Here is a 10,923-nt window from a genome sequence, read left to right on the forward strand (position 1 = left end):
GTCAGTGGATTGTTGTCGCTGTACACACAGAAACTTGGGGCATAATACAGATAATCGCGAAAGCGGTATGTTATAGCCCACTTGAGTGCTAAGAATCCCAACTTTCCCTAGTGAAAGTAGTAATTCTTTTCAGACGGACTTAAAGTTTTGGAGCCATGCCAGATTACCCTAAGTTTCCCCATCATCCTGCTTCTGATATAAAACAGCCCCTAACAGTTCACAAGACGCATCTGTATGGAATATAAATGGCTTCTCAAAGCTTACGTAAGCCATGACTTCTCCTTGTGTCAGAATGCCAACTAACAACTCTAACGTTTCCCTGTGTTCGAAAGTCCATTTTGCTGGGGTGTTAGAGAGTGCTTGTCCAGCTTTAGTTCAGCGAACACGCTTGTGCGCAGAATTCCTTTTCTTGTGGTTTCGGAGGCGCTTGTCTGTGGTACCTTTGACAAATCATTGATTATCTTTGCTTTGTAGTTTAGAATGTATATTCGGTAGTAGCCGGGAAAACCCATCAAACGGCTCACATCACCCACAGTCTTTGGCAATTTGTCCTTCAATTCCACAACTGCCTTTATGTCTTCTGGATGTTGACCTCTCTTTCACAGAAACTGCCTTTTGAGGCTTTAAGTCGACTTGCTTGAGTCGACAAAACCATCTTCACGTCCTTCAGATGCTGCTCAAAGGTCGGGCTGTAAACAATTACATCATCAATGTGTGGCAGACAAATTCTGTCTCGCAGGTTTCCCAAACGCTCGTTCATGTGACGTGAGGAGGCTCCTTTCTCACTCGTTGTCAGATGTCGACTGCTCTGTTTGACGAAGCCTCGATGATAGGCTTTGCCCTGGTTCAAGACAGCAAACCATGCGCTACGGGCTAAAGATTCAAGGGCATCCTGGATCCGGTATAGATTGCCGGCAGTCGATGCAGAGGCGTAAGTCCCCCGTTCTTTCGTACAAAAATCATTGGCAAAAAGTAATTGGACCTGCTCTAGGTTATCCACCCTTTCTAGATCAGGTTCTGCTAGTAATCTTTACCTTTCTGGTATAATGGGCACGTTATGGAGCAGTATGTTTTCTGCACAGGTTCCACGTCCGTAGTTTGATATCCATCTCAAGTCCATATAGACAGCCGATGTTGTTGTTCGTCTTGGTGAGAACATCTGAGTCCTCATGGAGCATGTGCAGCACTTTTTGCCTCTGTTCTTCATTTAGATCAGTGCTTGACAGATCAAGCTAAGCTGTTTGAGACGTAGTGATAGACGTCTATCACTACATTCAAAATACCAATTTCCTTACGTCCCAAAAACGAGTGAGTGGGTGAGTGCTTAAGGTTTGACGTCGCCCTTAACAATTTTTCAGTCATATGACGACGAAGGAGCGCATGTAATGTGCCCCCTTTGTTGCAGGACAGATTTCCACCGCTCTTTTATTTAGTGCTGCTTCACTGAGACGACTTACCGAAGGCAAGAAAGCCGTCCCACCCAAGCCATTATACTGATACGGGTCAACCAGCTGTTGCACTATCCCCTTAATGCTGAACGCCAACCGAGGAAGTAGCAACTTCCTCTTTTAGGTGTTAGGTTCCGACCCAGGGCGGACCCTGGATCTACCGCTCTCGAAAAGGAGGCTCTACCAACTGAACTATCGGGGCCGGTTCCTAAAATCGAGATGTCATGGTTGGTCTTGTCCTTGAAAACTACATCCACTTTACGGTGCTTGCGAAGTTCAACAGACTTCTCAGGCACGTCTACTCCTTAAGGTAGTCGTGAAATGTCTGACGGCTCTAGGTGAAGAGTTATAACTTTCTGTGCATTCCCCAGGAAGGATATTGCAGGATTCCATCGATATGCTTTTAGCAGGTATGTTTAATATCTTTCTTGGGTTTCTCATAATACATGGTATGTCTCTGTCTTCAGTATTGATCAAACTGGCCACACATTTGGTTTCTGGTCCTCAGAGAGGGCGTGTTTGATCAGATTCACCGTGGTCTCCGCCTCCCCAATCAGTTTTTCAGTTTTACCCAAACTCCCTTGTGGTACGAATATTGCTGGTTGTAGTTCATACTGTACAGCTGACCCTAGTTTCTCTGGTTGTTGTTCATACTTTCGCCTTCCTACCCCGTGGAGACTGGCACCGTTTATATCCAGCTGCAACTGTTCCCCTCTGTACAGCTGACCTTAGTTTCTCAGGTTGTTGTTCATACTTTCGCCTTCCTACCCCGTGGAGACTGGCACCGTTTATATCCAGCTGCACCTAGTCCCCTCTGTACAGCTGGCCCTAGTTTCTCAGGTTGTTGTTCATACTTTCGCCTTCCTACCCCGTGGAGACTGGCACCGTTTATATCCAGCTGCACCTAGTCCCCTCTGTACAGCTGACCTTAGTTTCTCAGGTTGTTGTTCATACTTTCGCCTCCCTACCCCACGGAGACTGGCACCGTTTATATCCAGCTGCACCTAGTCCCCTCTGTACAGCTGGCCCTAGTTTCTCAGGTTGTTGTTCATACTTTCGCCTTCCTATCCCGTGGAGACTGGCACCGTTTATATCCAACTACACCTAGTCCCCTCTGTACAGCTGGCCCTAGTTTCTCGGGTTGTTGTTCATACTTTCGCCTTCCTACCCCGTGGAGACTGGCACCGTTTATATCCAGCTGCACCTATTCCCCTCTGTACAGCTGGCCCTAGTTTCTCAGGTTGTTGTTCATACTTTCGCCTCCCTACCCCGTGGAGACTGGCACCGTTTATATCCAACTACACCTAGTCCCCTCTGTACAGCTGGCCCTAGTTTCTCAGGTTGTTGTTCATACTTTCGCCTTCCTACCCCACGGAGACTGGCACCGTTTATATCCAGCTGCACCTAGTCCCCTCTGTACAGCTGACCTTAGTTTCTCAGGTTGTTGTTCATACTTTCGCCTTCCTACCCCGTGGAGACTGGCACCGTTTATATCCAGCTGCACCTAGTCCCCTCTGTACAGCTGGCCCTAGTTTCTCAGGTTGTTGTTCATACTTTCGCCTTCCTACCCCGTGGAGATTGGCACCGTTTATATCCAGCTGCACCTAGTCCCCTCTGTACAGCTGGCCCTAGTTTCTCAGGTTGTTGTTCATACTTTCGCCTTCCCACCCCACGGAGACTGGCACCGTTTATATCCAGCTGCACCTAGTCCCCTCTGTACAGCTGGCCCTAGTTTCTCAGGTTGTTGTTCATACTTTCGCCTTCCTACCCCGTGGAGACTGCCACCGTTTATATCCAGCTGCAACTGTTCCGCTCTGTACAGCTGGCCCTAGTTTCTCAGGTTGTTGTTCATACTTTCGCCTTCCTACCCCGTGGAGATTGGCACCGTTTATATCCAGCTGCACCTAGTCCCCTCTGTACAGCTGGCCCTAGTTTCTCAGGTTGTTGTTCATACTTTCGCCTTCCTACCCCGTGGAGACTGGCAACGTTTATATCTAGCTGCAACTGTTCCGCTCTGTACAGCTGACCTTAGTTTCTCAGGTTGTTGTTCACAGGATTCTGTTGCTTCTACGGTCCTGCAGCCTGTCGACCCATGTTTTTTACTTCCACACCGAAAGCAATGGTCACAGATACTGGCTTCTCTGCACGGTAAACAACCGATTTGGCAATCCCTTTTTTTCTTATCTTGTTGTTTCTTTTTCCACTGTGGTTCTCTGTCACCTTGGATCTGATTTGTGGACAAATGAACATTGCTATCCAGGTTGTTGGCTATGGTCTCTACTGCAACTATGACTTCCTGTAACTGTGCCGGAGGAGAATCCTGTTTTGCTTCCTCCACCCAGTCCTGTAGACGACATTTCTTTACAGTAAGACTTGATGATCCGCCTGAGTGATCCCAGATCACGTGGTGGTTTTGCAAGAGATAATCCTTCAACACTAAGCCAGGGGCAATCGCTCTGATAACCCCTTGAATGATTTCCTTTTCCTTGTATGCCTGATGTATCCTCAATTCTGTTTGGCAGGTCAAGCTCAGGAAACTCGATCCTTTGGCCAGCAATTCTGACTTCTTCCCTCCAACTATTAGAGTGAGTGCGAGTGCTTGGGGTTTAACGTCGTTCCAACTATTAGATAGTGGTAGAACTGTTGAGTTACCAGTGCTATTTTCAGCTGGCATCTCCTTTAATGTCATGAGGAACTCTAAATGTTCAAAGTGAATTCACTAGTTGAACTGGCGTCAATGAATAAACTCTGTCAAAAAAGAAACGCAACCCGTATTTTAGAGATTTTAATATTTAGTTTTAGGACGGCACAACTTTTTTCTTATTGAAGACAGAAGTCAGAAATTTGGCAGAATAATAATCAAGATGGTCATGTTTAAAACTGTCTTTTCAAAAGTCATCTCACAGACACCAGTTGCTCGCCAGGGGGCGTCTTCCTCAGTATCTCGTATGACCACAACGAGCTGCAATCACTGCACGGCATCTCCTTGGACAAGAACGGATAAGACGCCGGATTCTCTCCTGGGGAATGGCCCTCCACTCCTCCTGTAACGCAACGGCGAGCTGTTGAAGCGTCTGTGACGGTGGCTGACGTTGACGCACGTGTCGATCCAGAGTATCCCACAGGTGTTCAATAGGGTTGAGGTCTGGTGATTTAGAGGGCCACGGCAAGACATTGACGTTGGAATCCTGCAGAAAGTTCATGGTTGCACGTGCAGTATGAGGCCTGGCGTTGTCCTGTTGAAAAAGCTGTGTCTGTCGGTCAATAATCGGGAGAAGGTGAGGCTGTAATACGTGGTTGATGTAACGTTGGGCTGTCAGGTTCCCTGGAACGATCACCAAGTCTGATTTCTGGTTGTACGAGATGGCTCCCCAAACCATAACACTGCCTCCGCCAAATCTGTCCACCTGCCGGACGCAGATGGGCGCAAAGCGTTCATGACGTCTCCTATGCACACGCTGTCTTCCGTCGTGACGTGTCAAAAGAAAACGGGATTCATCAGAAAACCAGATGCGCCTCCAGTTTTGTAAAGTCCATATCCTTACGTTGTTGCACCACCTAAGTCGTAGGCGTCGATGTAAGGGGTGTAGTACAGGTCCAACAACTGGTCTACAGGCACGTAAACCCGCTTCTTTCAGACGGTTCCTAATCGTTTGAGCCGACACTCTCCTCAAACCTGGTATTTGTGTGGCAGTCACGGTTGGTAGGGCATGCCGATTACGCAGGTGAAGGACCCGGATGTACCGATCTTGAAGTGGGGTCGTGATTCTTGGCCTTCCACTTCTCGGGCGATCGTTGGTCGAATTAAAGTTGTTGTAACGGCTCCAAAGTCGGGATATCGTTGTTTTGTGAACATTTAGGTGTCGTGCAATAGTACTAAAACTTTCTCCGGCTTGAAGACGACCAATGGCGATATTTCGGTCGGCAACACTCAGTCGCGGCATTTTACCGACTGCCTTTCGTCGACGAATGAATAAATAAAATACGAAAGCACATGGGCTTTTATACACCCCCACACTATAACTGCCATTGACATGATTTGCATGTGAATGGTTCTGTGTGCGACGTCAACAGGGTCAGTCCATGCGTTGTGACGTCATAAGCAATAAAATACACTTAGGAGAGAAAAGGCAGTTGTTTGGATGGTAATCTTCATTAAAAACGTGTATAATTTAATTACATTTGGCTAAAATTTAGTTTGGAAGCAATAACTTTATTCGAACGAATTTTTGATATCCGAGGACAGGGGTTGCGTTTCTTTTTTGACAGAGTTTATAATATCTTCCTCACCTGAACTCAAGCTCTACATTAGACATGGTTACAGTAATGCAGTTTCACCAAATCAAATATATAAGCTTTCAATGAGTCACATACCTACAGATAATACTTATGACACCTGCTTACCCCTTCTATTATCAGTCTGTCTGTTGTTTAATGTTCAGTCTCATAGAGATAACCATGAAAACCTGTACTGACACATCACTGAGACACACAGAAAATGTTCAAGATGTTTTCGGTTTTGGGCTCGCAATTTCAACGACAATCACGGGAATCGTGATAAACTGTCGTCAAAAAGATGGTAGAGAATGTCACGGTGATGACAAAGTGTCACTTCTTATCCCCCATACATGCACTGACACAGTTCCTTCTCTAGTGATGATACACTACTAATATCTCTGCTACTTCTGGTTCACCATACACAAAATCACATCAAAGTTCACCAGCTGACCGCTTAGAAAAGTTCAACGGAAGTTACGTTTGCACACATATCATCTCACTGCTACAATTAGAGAATGATCTCATACATATGGCATCTATTATCCCGGACAGGCCCCCAAAATGTACCCCGGGTCACACATTTCGTGGACCTTTTCAGTGGAAGTAAATGATCAACGCCGACACATGTCGCCAAGGAGATGCAGGAAATTCTTGCAAACCTTAGGTGAAGCATCCCCTGCAGTATATCGGCCGGTCTGTCCGTGTAGACGGCCGGGTGTTACTAAAATATGGAGTTCACGAATGGGTCACGGACTTTCAGCTTGCTACAAATGTACGTTCCTATTACAAATCTTCACATTTACTTTAGCACTGTATATTTTCAGGAGCTAAATCTGTCAGACTCTCACATATACTGTACTATGCGAGGGAAGCCGATTTTCGCAAGCATGTATCTCTAAAAGTATTTTAAAAACTCTACATTTCTTGGTTTACATTTTCAAATATGTTGGAAACTGAAAGAAGAAACCGAGAAAAACTAAGCGAGGTTGGGGGGTGGGGGGGCGTGGTTCAGTTGGTTGTCTCTCCCTCCCACCATAATGCTGGCCGCCGTCGTATAAGTGAAATACTCTTGATTACGGTGCAAAACAACAATGAAATAAATAAATAAATAAAATGAACAATGGTACTTGTATATTCTGACCATGATATTATAAGCTGTAATGCTCGTATATTATTGTTATTATTGTTATCGCTATGAGCAGTGGTGCTTGTATAATGATGCTGTGAAAATGTCATTGCAATAGCCACACATATGACTGTTATGTTAATGATGATTATGGTGATGATATTGATGGCGATGATGATGATGATGATAGTGTTGATGATAATGGGTTGTGTTGATAATAATGGTGAGGATGGTGATGTTATAAGAAAGGTGTTGATGGTTAATAGTGGTGATGATGATGATGATGTGTTAATGACGATGGTGTTGATGATGGTGTTGTTGTTATTGTTGATGATGACGACGACGACGACGATGATGATGTATTGATGAAAATGAAGATGAGAATGATGGTATTGATGAGGATGATGATGGTGGTGATGACGTTGATGATACTGATTGTGTGATGGTGTGATGATGACAATGGCGGTTGTCATGAGTATGATGGCGATGATGACGATGATGATGATGATGATGATGGGGTGCTGATGACGGCGATGGTGATAACGATGATGACGATGACGTGGTGATGATGATGATAGTGATGTTGCTGATGATAACGATGGTGATGGTAATGACGACGACGACAACGACGACAACGACGACGACGACGATGATAATGCTGCTGAGGATGATGCTGTTGCTGATGATGGTGATGTACGTCAGTAATGATATAATGAATATTACACCAGTTGCTGGTCTGTATTGTGATTATTTATTCCGTTGTTGTTGTATCCCTGTCGGCTTACTAACGAATGTTTTATAATCATAGAACAGTATGAAGCTTCTGGATGTAGGAGACCAGGCAAAGCCCAAAGAGAATCCACCGCCTCTCTTCTCATCGGACTCATGACCACTCAACCAACAACCCCATCCCCGCCCATGCGCCTCCTTTCAACTCACAACACGCAACCCCACCCTCCTCTCATTTCCACCGCAGTAAGATAACACGCAGGTGAATTGACAACAGCTGGATTCAAAAGCGTGATCTCGTTCGACATGGCCAGGAGTAGTAAAAAACATTGTAGGTGTTTATCTCACATGATAGAGGATATAAGGTTATTCCCATTTAAGAGGCTGCTTTTCAAATTGAACATGTCAGAATCTGGCCACGCAGGAAAGGGCAAACCCCACCAATTCTCTACTGCTAACAATAATAGTAATAACTATTATAGGGGTAATGGGGACAATAATGACATCTAACTTAATTCCAAGTATGGTCCGATTAAGATGATGGTGCCAAGTGAACATGATAACTATAACAATGACAATGGTGGCGATTAGTAAATGAAACTTATACTTCGAAGTTTCTTACCTGTATGTTGTAAGTTTGTAAACTTCTCCAGTAATCGTATCCCTGCAGCCACTACAGGAATCTTCGATGTCGGTTGGCCCTAATGGCCACAGAAGGTACTTGATTTACATATACCAACAGGTGAATCACAGCTGCTCACATCTGTGGAACCTAAACTTGCCCACGATGAAATTTGTTTGCTCAACATAAATCTGTGTATTTAAATAGGTAAAATTTAAAAGCTTGCGTCCGATTTTCCGATTGCATGAATTAATTTAATTGCTATGTATTTTTGGTTACCGATATGCCATTAATAACCTAGGCCTCTGTAACATTATATAACTGCGAAATCTCACGTGAGAACAAACGTAATAAAATGAAGCCAGAACTAACACTGGCTATAACTTACAAGAACGTTACGTGTTCCTCGTATACAGTGGTCATCGGATACTCTGCAGATCAAGAAGCACTCTATGGCGCTACCCCTTACGAACAATTTGACCAAAGTCACGTGGTCGGCTTTAAAGGATATCTACACCTTTTACCTTGCTAATGTCTGAAGTATGCAAACGACCCGGAACGTTCTGGTGCTTTTATTCCGTGCCCCACTGGATATCTCACAACCTCACAGCAGCTATGCATGATAGCCATCGTGAACTGAACAGATGGAGATTATCTTTAATGCAATATACATTTGTGAGATGTATACAGTAATAAGCACATGTGCATCTACGTCACTAATGACTCACCACGGCAATATACTTATATCACTTTTGATCTAGCACATATGTTTGTAGTTCCAATTAAATTAAATCCTAGGGCATATTATCAACAATTTCTGATGTATTCTGTAAGTGTCTCAATAGTTTATTCTCGACTTTAAAAATCCGATATCGGGTTGTTCACGAAGGCAGGTAAATAACAGAAATTATCTAGAACAGACATAAAAGTTCAATTCGACAGAATACATCTCATTGCCAATGGAACTAAAGTGCACCTCAGACAAAAAAAATTTTCTGTGTAGCGCTAGAAAAATATAATTTTTTATTTTTGCTTTTTTATCGTCAAACTCTAGAATGTTTTATCTTATATGTGATGACTGGGTTTCGCCCTGTTTCCCTCCCAACATAATGCTGGCCACCGTCGAGTAACTAAACATAACACCAATTAGATTAATAAATAAATATGTGATGTATTTTACATGGGTGGAGGAAACCGGAGTGTCCAGGTAAACCACCCAGCTTTGGCATGTCAGGCCTGTATAGTTAATAACTTACTATGTCTGACGTATATATCGACCGCTTTTTCCCACCAAGGCACCGATATCACTGAAAACGAGGATCTTGAAAACTCCATATCCCAGCATGGGATTGAACCCACGTCTGGTGCGACCTAGCGACATGAAAAGGAATCAACTTAACGCTGCCAGCCAAAAATATTTGAAAGAGGAAAGATTCCAAATTTCTGTAGCAAATTTCCGCTTATTTTAGTGTGACGTACACCATTAATGTTGCATCCCGATTTTAACCAATCTGAAATGTGCGTAGGCCTATTCATGGCCCAGCCTGCCATACTGATTTAGACCTAGAGCCAGGTTTTATTCAAGTTTTTCATGAATGCCCATCTTGATAGGACACTATGGTCTATTATAATTTATAAATGCTGTTAAACTGCACGATATCCAACCAGTCAGTGGATTTAATCCTTGTACTATCGGCATCTTTATCGAGACCAAAGTGTCCGTATACCGTAATTTTTTTTAAACAAATGGTACGAAGGCGGCAAATATCCTTAGTATTTGTGTATGATTTATTTATTTATTTATTTATTTCATTAGTGTTTTACGCCGTACTTAAAAATATTTCACTTAGAGGACAGTGGCCAGCATTATGGTGGGAGGATTTGTGTTAGAATATTGATTCCAATACCAGTCACATCTGAACTCATCATTTGATTTTTGCATGCAGACCTCTTTATCCCAGGAGTCACAGGATTGTATGGAAATAAAGGCTCTCTGTGACCAAACTGTGCAGATTCATGATAGTCCGACCGACCGACCGATCAGTATTAGAATAATGGCACCCAGTAACATTGGTCGCAGCTGGTGTTTTGAGACGAACATTGGGATGCAAAAGAGGAAACTATACATCACACACATAATTTTGTCATATTTGGCATTTTTGAAGAAAATTCTGAACATTTTAAATGTAAATAAAGAGGAATCCCTCCAAGAAGAGGACAAATCTCATGCCTGATCAATAGTCGCCTAGATCCTCTACAACATATCATGCAATCCCTCCAAGAAGAGGACAAATCTTATGCCTGATCAATAGTCGCCTAGATCCTCTACAACATATCATGCAATCCCTCCAAGAAGAGGACAAATCTCATGCCTGATCAATAGTCGCCTAGATCCTCTACGGCATATCGTGCAATCAGTCCAAGATGTACGATGACGAAACACTTTTTCGTCCGAAGGTTGTCTCAACTATGGCTGTATGTGTGGGTGTCACTGGGCCTTCAGTGAAAACTTTCTCATTGAGAACATCAATATAAATAAATTTATAAAGTTGGATAAAGTAAGAAATTTACCACACTAAATTTAAGAAATGAAGAACCTCTGTACAAGACAAAAATTTTATTTTCTTTTTTTTACATGACACCTGTCAAAAACTGTACAAAACTACAACATTTTTCTCTTTAAAGACATGCGTGTATCGATATAGAATAAAATACGCAAA

Source organism: Liolophura sinensis, chromosome 10 (genome assembly GCF_032854445.1).
Source record: "Liolophura sinensis isolate JHLJ2023 chromosome 10, CUHK_Ljap_v2, whole genome shotgun sequence".
Classification (NCBI taxonomy): domain Eukaryota; kingdom Metazoa; phylum Mollusca; class Polyplacophora; order Chitonida; family Chitonidae; genus Liolophura; species Liolophura sinensis.